Raw genomic sequence first — 15,139 nt, 5'->3', positions numbered from 1 at the left:
TCGCTACAACTTTCCACATTCAGTCAAGATGTAAAGGTTATCCAAAAACACGAAAACGGCCAAAATTATTTGGGCCCCATCCCTACTACGGGCCTGGCATGTGGTTATCTCTATAAAATACGATTAAACAAACAATTCTGATTTGAAAAAAAAACACATACAAAATTTATACTGGTTTTCAATGTATGATGCTTAACTTTTTTTCAGGAATATATATATATATATATATATATATATATATATATATATATATATATATACTGTAGATCCTGAAATTAATGCGTCCCTAAATTAATACGAGGGACGGTGGTCAGACCAAAATGCGACATATAATTAATGCGAGTAGCTTCCTTTTGAAATATTACATGTCTCTTAATTATAACAAGCATTATGTAATCTTCAGATAAATCTGAGATACAGGCGCAATGAGATCAACTCACTAACAACAGAAGATACATGGATTTGTATACACATCAATTAACCTATTTAGGGTCAACCTCATGATTAGCGTGCTAAAACTTGTACCCGATCCGTCATTGCCCCCCCCCCCCCCCCACCACACACATTCACTACCAAAGTCGTCCCTACGGGCCTGTATATGATATGCTGTAGAACCGAATGCTTATGCTCACCGAAAACCTGTCTTCCTACGCTATTGTTAAACAATTATTTATCTTTTAAAAACTGATTCTTGAAAACTAATTAACTCGCCCACACAGAGCACGTGAATTACTTTTCACGAACCCACTCTTAGTCGTATGTTGTCCACTACATATGGAATATAGTGATGGGAATCGGTTGAAATTTCATCATCGATCATCGTTTATAATCGGTTTGCTCCAACCGGATTAACTATCGATTACAAACTCGCTTAGAATTATACGAAGATAAGAAGGAAGGAAATATTTTTATTTAACGACGCACTCAACACATTTTATTTACGGTTATATGGCGTCAGACCACACAGATATCAAGAAAGGAAACCCGCTGTCTCCACTTCATCCAGGCTACTCTTTTCGATTAGCAGCAAGGGATCTTTTATATGCACCATCCCAGACAGGATAATACATACCACGGACTTTGTTCACCAGTTGTGGAGCACTGGCTGGAACGAGAAATAGCCCAATAGGTTCACCGACGGGGATCGATCCAAGATCGACCGCGCATCGAGCGAACGCTTTACCACTGGGCTAAAATAAGAATGATTTGAGTTGTAAGCACCATCAATCTAATTAAAATTAGCTCCACTATTACATGTAATAGTGGAGCTAATTTTAATTAGATTGAAGCACCATGTACATGTACCTATTGTCATGTTCACCAGGATAAATCCTACAAATCGCTAATTTTACCTTTAATAACTATTTAATATAATTTTTCTCTTTGGACACATGAAAGAAAAACCCAACCCCAACATATTTACATCAATTCCACGATCTACACTGGAGGAACAATGACAGTTACAATCGATTATGATTTTTTATAATCTATCATCATATATATTGGTAAAGCCAAACAGATCTATTTTCGATTATAATTGATCACTGTCCAGAAGAACATCACTAACGCAATGGGGTCGACTTGTAATAAATCACCCAGTAATCATAATGGGATAATCCACAATTCAAGTGATGCGATTTTTTTACTTTGCATGCGCAATCTGTGATACTGTGAGGAAAGACTTGGAGAGCTGAATAGATGTCAACATGGATATTGGTGTAAAATAAAATAAATTAATTTAAACAAAGATTTATTTTATTGTTTTGAAGTTTTCAAACAAACTAGTCTTTGACAGTGGTATCGTGGGCCAGTCCCGATCGCTCAACAGGTTCTCGGAGGATTCTGGGAGATTTCTGCTAGCGTTGTAAACAACAACACTTGAATTTCCATCCCAGTGGATTTGGCGACAGGTAAGCTGTCGTATACCGCCGAATATTCATACTGGTTTCAGAAGTAATAACTCACTAACTTTTGCATAATATCATTGCAGTTGTGCGGTCAGGTATAGTATAATATGTGTGCGATTTAACCCGATAGTCGATAGGTCTCGGCCGTAAGTTGCGTAACTTAACGCTCTACGCTTTGACCTTTTGACTGACTAAGGACCGCTGACACTCAATATGACAAGAATGATAACGAGTTTTTGCTGTACTGATGGAATACATTTTAAAGAACTATTTTCAACAACAATAACAACATTTTTGTAAACTTCCCCATACCCCTAAAATGGAAATTTTCTATTAATGGGAAACAACTCCGTTTTTTTTAAAAATTGGCACAGTGAAATCATCAGAAATGTTTTTACATTTAAGCCTTATTTTGGGTTTTAATACCTTTATTAGCATTTACCCTATACATATTTCCATTAAATTGCCATTAAAATAGCCCCAAATGTTTTTTCAATGCCAAAAAAGGACCATTCACTTGCCTCTAGGAATCTGGGTTGTTTCGCCCTTATTCTCGTTCGACCCCGAGTCGTTTCGCCCTTATTCCCGCTCGCCCCGAATTGTTTCGCTCCTAGAGTGAGTCGTTTCGCCCTCCATCTTGAGTTGTTTCGCCTTTATTGTATTGGGGTAGTAGTATGTAAAATTAGGTAGCCTAGATAAAAATAATTTTAAGATTGTAGACTTAACGTAATCCAAAACTGGCTGTAACAAGAGCAGACATCGATATGTTACGGTCAGTTCAGGACTATACTGCAAACAGCTGTCTGTAAACAGTGTTTTTTTTCTTGATTATTTCAGTTTGGATCGATAACTACATGAAAGCAAATAGTGTCTAATGAATCTTCTCATATTCAGTTATGAATAGTTCGGTTTCACAAAACTTTGGAAAGTGCCATTTTCATGTCAGTGTTCAAGATTACAAATTTTGGGCAGTATATTCCAGTTGGATACTAACATTTCAAAATCTGGTATCCCATCTGAGAATTTAATATCCCACTTAAATGAAATTCATAAATAACATCAACAAACTTGGACGACAATGTTCTCATTCCCAGTCTATTGCTACGCCGCAATCAAAATCGTGGAATTTGTGATATTCAGAATCAAACGGAATCGGCAAAAAGATTTGCTGCATCTATTTTTGAGTAATATTGACATAAATTGATATTTAGCAGCCTGTCATAAAAGAGTAGCCTATGTGGCGACAGCAGGTTTCCTCTAAAAAAAGAAGTGTCAGAATGACCATATGTTTGATGTCCAATAGCCGATGATAAGATTAAAAAAATCAATGTTCTCCAGTGGCGTAGTTAAATAAAACAAATTTTACAAACTTTACTGTTGACTATTCATATAGCACATGTATTGCAGGGACCACTGGATTGTGGGGTGTGTGTGTGTGTGTGACAGCTTATTCATTGTTGAAGCATGGCTATGGTGCATTATGGTTGTTTAATTTTCAGTAAAATGTTCAACATATACACTCCTACAAGTCATTTCATGTGTTATGGTCAGCCTGATGAGATATTTGTAGATATATTTGTACATATATAGAGAGAGATTGTTCCGATAGTTTAATAAAAAATTCTTTGTCATTTATATTGGCAAAATACAACCTTTTTCTGGTGCCAAGTGGCCTAATCTAAAAAAATTCAACTTTGCCAATTTATTTGCTGACAGATTTCCTAAAAAAAATTACATTCGTGCTGTTACTAAAGAAAATTATTTTTATTTTATATCGCATTAACTATATTCGGACACTTTGATGTAATATAATTAAAATATAAAGATTGTGCTTATTTTGCCTCTCATTATTTGGAGGAAAAAAAAGTTGATATGAAATACAAGCCGACTCATGTTGTAGGTCTGACATTCACAGGCAATTCCGGTTTTGCTGTACCGATCAAAGTTTTAATATTATTTTAATAAAGATTTCAAGATATATATGTAAAACAATAAAGATGTTTGTAAAGTGATCCCCTAATATGGGATAAACAAGTCTGTTCATTTTATTTCCACCTTCATTGATGAATCTATCACTTTGATTATCACCAACTGATAAAAAGATTCGTTTTTGGAAAGGCGGTGTATATATATTATTTGGCACCCAAGATAAATGATTTTAATTATAAAGACACTTTTTTGTTTTTATAAGCTGTGATATTCCTCCAAAAATGAAAAGTTTATAATATTTTATAAAGAATTGCTGAATAAACAGAATGATAGAGAGTAAAATTCATTAGTTACAATCAATTAAATCTGCAATATTGCAGGACAAAATATCAGTTTCGTTTTTGGAAAGGCGATGTATATATATATATATACTGAACAGCATTGAAAACGCACCACCAAGAAATGTTTGGATTTCGAAAAGAATACCTGAGCAATAAATGTTTTTGTTGTGAACAGCAATAGATGGAGGATTGATAATGACAACAAACAAAAAAAGATGCACAATCATTGATTAGTTTTAATTCATCTACATATGAAAGACATGTGGGGTCACAATGAAAAGTCAGTAACGCGTATGACCACCATCTGCAGCAACACAAGCAATGCAGTCTTCTCATCGACCCGATAAGTCTGCGAATAGTGTTCTGGGAGATACAGGCATCGAAATAAGCATCCCTTTACAGGTTACCACAAAATACAGCCTGGTAACCTATACGTTAACACAACTATATGAAAGTTACAATTGAATTCCTGTTATAGGTAAAACTGGAAATAAATTTATCTAGTGGGTGCTGCTTAAATGCGGATTGCCGAAATTGCCTTGCAATTGCGCATGAACATCAGTGCAATTTTGTACGAGTTATTACTTGTGAAAAGTATTATATATAGAATAAAACATTTTTAATAGTAAACCAAATTTATGAACAAAACTTGTTTAGTCCAAACAAAACTGTTTATACAATGTATACATGTGCTATAAAGGATCCAAAAGTCCTCAGAAAGGACTCTTGAAAGGGCAGGGTGTGATATAAGTTATAAAATTCCACCCTGAATACGTCAATGTATTGAGGTGTCGTTAAACATTTCTTTTCTTTCATTATATCTAACCATTATGTGTACTCATTATGTTGTATGTCATTTTGTATAATTCTTATTCATATATATTATAATTATTTTTAAATTTAAATCTTCACTCAGACAACCATGTATAGAAGCCGACATTGAAGCCAATGACCACACCAAGACCAACAACTATGATGAGTAAGAAAGCTGTTTACGGAAGCAGGCAACATCACCAAAGCAATGTCGGAAGTGGACACCAACACGGCTGAGGCGAACAACAACTGGTTTGCCTGACAGGACCAGGATGAAGAAGCTGAGCGATATGACAAGGGGGATTGGACAACTTGAGACCTGCCACGTCAGGCAGCTGATCAACTTAGTCAACGTTCTTAATTGCGTCCATCTTGGACAGGTTGGTTCTCTATCTGTCTGGGGGGTTTTCCCGGGGGCGGGATCTAGCTCAGGTAGTAGAGCGCTCTCCTGAGGTGCTTTGGTCACAGGATCTACCCCCTCAATGGATCCATTCTCTGACTAGGTTTTTTTTTCCACCATGCATTATTTTTGATAACACATGGTTGTTTACACATGTACATGTGTTAACAATTTCAAGTCATACGACTGGCTGCTCCTAGGTGATGACCAGGTCACCACTGCCATACATCCAATGAAAAACTACACAATAGAAATCGATTACATTGTGACATATAGTTAACCTGACAATCATTAGTCTGTGACACGTAAGTTAGCTTTAAGTGCAATGACTGTAAATAACGTTTAGTCGAAAAAGATGTTAAAATTTGTTTAAAACCTGGTTTTTGGGGATACGTAAGAAATACAATAATACATTTGTGTCCGTTAGATACCATTTATCTCACAACTCATTTAAAAACTTATCAGACTTGCTTTTGCTCGTTAGATACATTTTAAAACAACTCGTAAGTTAATTGATATCCAATGGTCACTCGTGTATTATTCTCTATATAACACCATTAAGACCAAATCCAAGATGGCAGCCCTTTGTGGCCGATAAAAAAACATGTTTTTACTAATTAGCTCATGGCATTTTAATTAATCAGAACATTTGAAACTGCTTGAAATGAACGTTTACTTTATCTTATTAAATATTCTAATACTTTGTAATATATAATATGGTATAAATTTCAGGAGGTACATGTAATTAACCTTCTGACTACTGCAGGCGAGATATCTCGCCCGACGTCACGCCAGTCGACATACTGTACACTGTATACAGTGCATTCCCCAATTCATATTTCATATTCATATTGTTATTGTTATTTTTTTTTTTTAAATCATGTATGAGATACTGATGTCCTCGGCAGGCCCAATTGAAAAGTGGCCCAAATAGTATACTAACTGTTTCTATTACCAGATAAAGATGGAAAAGCAAAACCTTGAGGCATAGACAAATAAACTTGTGCATAAACTGCACCAATAAACGGATAGGAATTTGTTCCAGTAATTGCCACTATTTACCTTATATAGCTGATAGAAAGACCCATTTAATAATACTAGAAAAAGAAAACGTGATGAGAATGGTAATCGTGCATTCAAGTTTTTAAAATATGATTCGTATTTATCTTTGCTATAAAAATCGAAAAACACTGGTTTAATAGACATCAAAGATGTACCAATCCGATCAGAACTCCTTTGCCTATTTAATTTATTATTAATTAGAAACAGTCCACTTTTGTAAGTTATTAGATCACAACGTCTGATAAGGCTAACTCATTTTTACTATTCATATAATTATGTGGGAAAACAAATGGAATTGAATTAAATACTGGCTTCTGTAACATACACAAATGAACTCTTTACGGAAATCAGTGAAGTTGGTAAAATTGTCTCGATTAGTTCATAACTGTTAGCCTACAAAGCTTGCGAAAATGGCAAGCGTGTAACACTACTTTCTTTAAAAAAAGAAAGGAAATTTAGACAAAGACAATTCAAAAGTAGTCAGAATAATAAAAAGAAGGAAAAGAAATGATAATAGGTACGTAGGAAATAGGAATAGGCTTAGGTCTTGTTTACAGTTTGTATATTTTTTTTTATCAACAACAATGGGACCGTTCTAGATAATAATACAACGTTGACTTGATGATAGATGTCAGAGCTGTTAGTAACTGGTAGTGGAAGGAAACATGACATGTTACAACATATTGAGGGAGGGAGACTGGTTGCGTAATTGTTGAATTAAAAATGCCACGTGAATGTCAGTGCCCCAACCAACACTCATTTGCACTAATTGTACATGTAGGCCTACATTTAACGAGTTATTTTTTTTTTTTTTTGTAATATGAGGGATCTAACCTCCTCAGAACCAGTGGGGTTTTCCCATCCCAACTATCCTAATCATGTTTGTTGTACATAATGAAATTCAAGACAATTGCACATGTTTAGCTACACTTCATCAAACTACCTAACACTCAAATGGTATCTATAATTGTGTGCATCAAATGATCTGAATAGTACATATTGTAATTAAAAAATAAAACTGTCTCCATCAGTGTATGTCTTAATTATATTTCTATAGCACTGGGGGCGAGACGTAGCCCAGTGGTAAAGTGCTCGCTTGATGCATGGTCGGTTTAGGATCGATCCCCGTCGGTGGGCCCATTGGGCTGTTTCTCGTTCCAGCCAGTGCTCCACAACTGGTGTAACAAAGGCTCTGGTATGTACTCCTGTCTGTGGGATGGTGCATATAAATGATCCCTTGCTGCTAATTGAAAAGAGTAGCCCATGCACGTGGCGACAGCGGGTTTCCTCTCTCAATATCTGTGTGGTCTTTAACCATATGTCTGATACCATATAACCGTAAATAAAATGTGTTGAGTGTGTCGTTAAATAAAACATTTCCTTCCTTCTATAGCACTGCTCCTGGAAGTTTTTAATAATTCCATTCCTGAAAGGGAAAAAAAGTCTAGACTACACTAATGAACCAAACAATATAAAATTAGAAGAACACATTATTGGTTTATTGGTTCATGTTTGCAACATACGTCTCTACATTTACACGTACCAATTACATCATAAATTAATAATGCTTGGTTTTCACTCACCTTGGCATTTTGATGAGTGCAGTTTTTCACTCGCCTAAGCATTTTGAGGTGTGCAATTTTTTACTCACCTAAGCGTTTTGTGGTGTGCAATTTTTCACTCACCTAAGCGTTTTGAGGTGTGCAATTTTTCACTCACCATGGTTTTTCAAAAGCCAAGTACTGCAGACCTGTTTTTACAGTGCCTCAAGATACTTAGCTGACATTTTGTATATACAGCTTTATCATGTACTGTTACAGATAAAGTTTGACGTTCATGGGGATTTATCAAGTTCTCACAGTTATGGCCCTTGAACTTAGGTGATAAGAAAATGGTTTTCTGGACTTGTTTTGCAATGTCTCAAGATAACAAGCTGACATTTTGTTTATAGCTTTATCATGTACTGTTACAACGCAAGTTAAAGTTAAAATTTATTTTGTTAAATGAGACCACTAGAGTATATTGACTGATTAATCATCGGCTATTGGGATGAACATTTGTTAATTTTGACATATAATCTTAGTACAATAGTGGCATGGGATCCTTTTTATGCATTATCCCACAGACAGAATAGCACATACCACAACTTTTTATATGACAGTCGTGGTACACTAGCTAGAATGAGAAATAGTTCAATGGGCCCACCGACTGGGATTGATCCTAGACCGCTCATCATTCAAGGGCTTTACCATTGGATAATATATCCCGCCAATTTACAGATCAAGTTTGACTTTCATGTTGATTTACATGTATACCTTGGCCCTTAAACTTAAAGATACTAATATTTGTTGGGCTCAACAGGGGACATGCATTGCTTTAGCATTACTCTCAGAATGTTTGCTTAATTGTTTATTGTTTGTTCATTCACAGGACGAACGATTATGGAGCCTGTTGCCATAGTGATATTTTTCGCTCATCATGTCGATATAGCATCGTGATAGCTAATCATGGAGTCCATACAGCGGATTATTGGTCTGAGCAAACATTCTGATGTAATTCCTCAGTTTAAAATTAACACTGTTATCATTACAGTCAGCATATTATAGGTACATGTATGTGGAAGATTTTACACCGATTGAGCAAAACATTTTGTAGATGTTAGAAGATTATTGACTTATATTTAATGGAAGGGTTGTAATGACATACTGTTCATATAATGTGTTCATTGCAACATTAACTACAAACTAAATTAAACTCATATATATATATATATATATATATATATATATATATATATATATATATATATATATATATATATATATATATATAGAGAGATATATATAGAGAGAGAGAGAGAGAGAGAGAGAGAGAGAGAGAGAGAGCGAGCGAGCAGTGCTCAATTTTAAGGATTTTGGTTGCTTGCCCAGAGGGCAAATATGGGTTCACATTGAGGTTGCCCCTCCAAAATTTTGGTGGCCCTGATTTCATCCGTGTTTTGAAACTAGAGTTATATTTATTTTCCAATAAAACAGCAACCAACAGGTTTGGAATTAATATGTTGTCAATGTAAAATGTAACATGTACTGTCTGACAATAAAATACATTACTTTTTAATAATGTTTTTAAATGTTTGTAGTTATACACATGTACACATAGGGCCTAATTGCTTAAGATTGTTGTGTTATGGTGACACATCAGCTATTTTCCAATCGAATGCACTGGAATGTTTACTATTCGGAATACTTCAGCTGATTACGATTTTTCCTGATGTCTCACGGAATCGGCCGAGGAGTTCCGAGTGACAAACAAACCCACGTGATTTCGACTGATGCTTTAGTAGGGTGGGATGATTTTCCGTTTCAGATTTTTGCAAATTCCGTGGGTTTTTTTTTCCTTTTTGTGTGTTAATTAGTGTCATGTTTTATTATTACAAACTATATCCATTTGTATTTTATTGTTTCAGCTCTGAGCTTGTTGGCTATTGCTATTTTCTAAATACCTGTAAACATTTTTGTTGACAAACTTAAAAAAAAAGAGTTAAGTAATGTTTACTTGCCACTAATAAAGACTAAAAAAGTGATGTACCATATTTTCTGGCCTATTACACGCATTGGTGTATAAACCGCACCACTTGGTTTTAGACAAAGTTTCGACCTTCGTCCGTACATAAGCCGCAGTTAAAACAAAGTTACAAACTTAATTACTGTTAATTATTGTTTGTATTTAATAATAATAAAGAGATCCATTCTCCCTTAAATTCAAGCAATACATAATTGTTGAATGTGTGGCTTTCAGTTTCATTTCATTTAATGGATTATGGTTAAGATTCATAAACAAAACACACATTTGACAAATCCCGCTATTTTCATGAAAATATTAACAAGAACTTGGTAATGCATTGTTCGTAATCTTACATTAGTTGCCAAAAAATAAATAAATAAATACATAACATTTTATTTCGTCCAGTATGATTACAAAACTTGAACCCCCCCAAAAAAGTGCACAAGTAAGAATTACTAGCACCCACTCGATTACACATGTATGTTTCTATGTAACCTAACTAGCGTGCCGTGTGCACATATTACATATTCAAACGTGGTCGGGTCAAGCTGGATATAGGCCAGCGGTAGTGAACCGACACTAGCACTGTTCTGTCGATCGTTTACAGTTTCGACATTGTTTTATAATTTTTAAATGAAGGCCTTTAAAAAAAAAAAAAAAAACCCACCAACAATTGTTTAGAATTATGTATTCAGAATCAGTTTAAGGATTCGCGGGGCCAATAGCACAAATAACAGCAGGGCCCAATTCCCAAGATATATATTTTTCAACCCCTTCGGGGAGAGGGGAAAAATTACCTGGGGAAAATAAATGTACACAATTACTCACCGCGGGACCCCCTGAAGCGCGGGGACGTAGCACGTGCTACTAGAATAAACCAGTAAGAAGAAAAGTAAAATGCTATTTTTGTGTGCAATTTAGAAAACAATCGGTTCAGAAATAAATAACTTGTAGTAAATTCCATAGCATGAAAAAAGGTGTTCCCTGTGGGACGGACTACAAATGTGAATTGCTTCCGTACAGACAGATTAACGAATATGCCCAAAGTTTTACGAAATTATGTTTTCCAACGAAAGCGTTGTGTAAATCGGTTATGCTTACGAATCGTAATAAGTATTATTAAAAAATATTGAAATTGAACATACTAGAAATCTTGTTATATAATCAACATTCTAAAATTGTATTAGTTCATGTTTATTTTTATATTTCAAATTAAATTTTACTGTGTAAAGTGACACGGGTAAACAGTCAACATGCTTTGTTACAAACTTACAGCGTAACTTCCGAGAATGAACGATTCTGGAAGTGTTTAGGCATACGAAAGTTGGCATACAAAAATACTATATGCTTATATTATTAATATTGAATCTTAAAACTACCAAAAAGATTTATAATGGTGCTTGAACCAGAAATACAACTTTTGAAGGTTATTTTTTTTTAAAATCGCGAATTCCGTTTCAGTTACTAAATTCCGCGATTCCGTCCGTGTTTTTCGTGATCGCGGAAAATCATCCCCTCTACTTTAGATAACGACAGTTTAAAAACGATTGTGGGCAAGGAAACTGCACATTATTATGCGACACAACTCGCCTTTTGGTGTTTAAAAAAAAGTCAGTCGTCCGACGGGCAACTAGTATCATAGAATTAAGTTGCCCGACTGAATATTAGGTCGTCACAGACGACCGGACGACCGTAAAAATTGAGCGCTGTATAGAGAAAGAGAGAGAGCGAGTGGGGATAATAAATGAGTTACCAGTTATTATCAAATTTATGTCCCTCGTGAAATAATTTTAGCTTTAGCGAGTGACAAGTGAATTATTTCACGAGGGACATAAATTTAATAATAACTGGTACCAAGTTTGTTATTCTATTTATTACCCCAGCTATTTGTTTTTTTAAAAATCCTTTATTTTCGATATAGCCTACATCGGCTACACGTCCATGTATATAGAAACGACGTAAACTACTTTACTGTTCTGGGTATTGCTTTAACTTTGTATTTTATTCACGGTTCACACATAATTTTCAAAACCCAAAGTTCTATATATTTTGTAAAAACAAAAATCTGTAATGAATTGCATTAAACTATATGTTTAACGCTGAAACCAGAAAGACGCAAACGCAAATGCTTTAAACTATGTGACGTCATTGTGTACGCTTTGTCAAATCGTGATGACGTCATATTTAGTACCGACAAGGTGATTGGTTTGTCAGCGTCAAATTGTCCAATGGTAATGTACGTTAAACCAATGCATGAGAAATTATGATTTTTATTTTCCCCGTTATGAGTGCCTGCTGAGGTAATAAATATATATATATATATATATATATATATATTTATGAAGAGTTCAGGTGCAAAACGCAATATAAACCGTTTTCTTTCTTGTTTTCAGTTAAAGCCATTATTCTATGTCAGTAAGGGTTAATCGTAGGCCCGCTGATTTGCAGCAAAACACGATTGATCCTGATGAAATTGTATAGGGTAAGTCCCTTTTTTTTTAATACGCCAATTAAAAAAATCACTTTTACTGAAAATGATAAAAATGGGTATATCACGTTTTGTGCCTAAACTCTTCATATATATATATATATGAAATCTATTTATGTATTATGTTCTTGTGAGATATATTTTATCCTGTAATACAACAAGAATAGTTCAATTTACAAAAACTATATATATTTTATTGTTAATCTTTTGATATATTTATTGAAGTTAAATTTGGTTAACTTTAATTACGTGGTACATGTATTTGTATTATGTTTTCAGATTTAACTTAATTTATTTAATAATAATATTTAACTCAAATTGTTTTGATTTCTTTTTAAATATTTTGAGCCAGCTCCACATATTTTCTTGTATTTATTATTGTACAGTGTTTGCTTTGTTTTTGGTGTCATGGTATATTTTTGCTTCAAACGTTATATAGGGAATAACTGGTTACTGTCTTAATAAATCAGTTTTTTTCCTGCAAAGGTTAGAATGGTTAATACAAGCCTCTGCCAAGTGGCATTCACCATTTGACCTTTAAGCAGTGACTAGTTATTTTATTAGTCCCCTACCAGTCCAACCGGAGGGGACTATAGGTTACATCTCCGTCCTGTCTTTCTGTCTGTCTGCCTGTTCATCTGTCTGTCCCACATATGTTTTCCAGGATATTTTTTTTTGCAGAAGGCTTTGTGTGATATTAACCTGATATTTTGTGTATAGCTTTATCATGTATTGTTACAGATCAAGTTTGACTTTCATGATGATTTACCCAATTTTGATGGGAGTTGTGGCCCTTCAACTTAGGCAGTGTGATAATTGGTTTTCCAGACTTCTTTTTTGATAGGCCTTGCAATATTGAACTGAAATTTTATACATAGCTTTATCATGTACTGTTACAGATGAAGTTTTAACTTTCATGGCAATTGACTCATTTTTGACAGAGTTATGGCCCTTGAACTTAGGAGATATTTAAATTTGTTTTCCGGACTTTTGTTTTGCAATACCTGAAAACATTGAGGCGAAATTTTGCAGATAGCTTTATCGTGCACTGTTACTGATCAAGTTTAACTTTCATGATGATTTACCCACTTTTCACAGATGTTTGGCCCATAAATTTAGGAGATAAAAAAATTGTTGGGTCAGGTAGTTGACGTGTATTGCTTTAGCAGTACTCTCAGAATGCTTGTTTATCCTGTAATATACAACATTACAAGAATAGTTCAAAAAGCATATTTATTCCAGTTTGGCCATGAAAATTGTCTACTATCTAGGAAATCTTTTGGACTATTGTGTCATACAAGATGCAGTGAAACCCTCTAAACCAGACACCCATGGGATCAAGTTACAGATGTCTGGTTTTAAGTTTGACTGGTTTTGAGATCAGGCTCTCTTCTGGACTGATATTTAGAAATGGACTGAAAAATGTCTGGTTTATGGAGGGTCCCTTTTTTGAAGTGTTTTACTGTACATGGTGTCACAATTTTTTGTAAGTTTTGTTATCTTTACCACTACAAGAAACCTTATTTATATATTATACTGTATTCAAACTATCACTTGAAATGTATGTAGAAGATCTAGTAAACGAGTCAATGTAGTCATTCATATGTTGCCAATGTATATATTGAATGTAGCATAAACAGAAGATACTAAATGAATGGCTGTTTGATACTATTTATCTTACGAGTTGCTTAAAAACTTATCTAACGAGTGAAAGTGAGTAAGATACATTTCTAAGCAACAAGTTGTAAGATAAATGGTATCATACGGCCACAAATTTAGTATTGTATTTATCACCCACGTACAATTACCATGGCATTTGTTGTATCTCCTGAACATGTGAACATTTACCACAGCATGACCTCATTAATTTTACTGGCATATAAATACATCAATTGATGTTAATGGAGTATCCGTTTAACATACAAGTCTACTTCCACGAACTTATAAATAACTCATCATAGCTAGTAGCTAAATGCAAAAAACAAAAACAAAACATAATTTTATCTAACATTAATTAAGAAAGTACAGAATATAACATATTTTACTGTAATTTCACATCAAATTTATCCATACTTGTAATTCGACAATTTTTTAATTACAAGATTTTCCTCAAACACAACCAGGTGCTTTAGTAATTCCAAACAAAAACATTTCATTAGCAACTTTTCCAGAGTTCTAAAAAGGGAAACGTCAAGTACCCAGTTAATTGTTATTTAAAGTGATGCAAAGTTACGACATTGGAAAATTGACAAACATCATTCAAATTCAAAATTAGCTCTATTAATACAATGCTTGGCCACATTAAAATAAAAACCTGTCTACTTTCCTTGACCCCTGTCAAAATAATTCCAAGTTATATATTGAGCAGACATCATTTACAGTTTGGTGTGGGTTTTTTATTTTTTGGAAGACAACATGCTGTGCTTGTGCATATGGGTTCTGTCTACTTTACAGAAGACTTCTGGCCTCTCTTCTGTTTATGAGCGTGACATAGCTCAGTGGCACAGCACTCGCCTGATGTGCGATCGATCTAGGATCGATTCCTGTCAGTGGGCCCATTGGGCTGTTTCTTGTTCCAGCCAGTGCTCCACAACTGGTGTAACAAAGGCCGTGGTATATACTATCCTGTCTGTGG

General features: G+C 34.5%; 1 long non-coding RNA gene across 1 annotated transcript; it reads left to right on the top strand.

Moving 5' to 3' along the window:
* The first annotated feature begins 1,743 nt into the window (after positions 1-1,743).
* Positions 1,744-9,266, top strand: LOC121390369. Its single transcript, XR_005960200.1, has 3 exons — positions 1,744-1,910; positions 5,094-5,370; positions 8,883-9,266. It is a non-coding gene; the product is annotated as an uncharacterized LOC121390369 (long non-coding RNA).
* The last annotated feature ends 5,873 nt before the right edge of the window (positions 9,267-15,139 follow it).

Source organism: Gigantopelta aegis, chromosome 15, assembly GCF_016097555.1.
Source record: "Gigantopelta aegis isolate Gae_Host chromosome 15, Gae_host_genome, whole genome shotgun sequence".
In the NCBI taxonomy this organism is placed as follows: Eukaryota; Metazoa; Mollusca; class Gastropoda; order Neomphalida; family Peltospiridae; genus Gigantopelta; species Gigantopelta aegis.
This window is presented reverse-complemented; position numbering and strand designations above follow the sequence as displayed.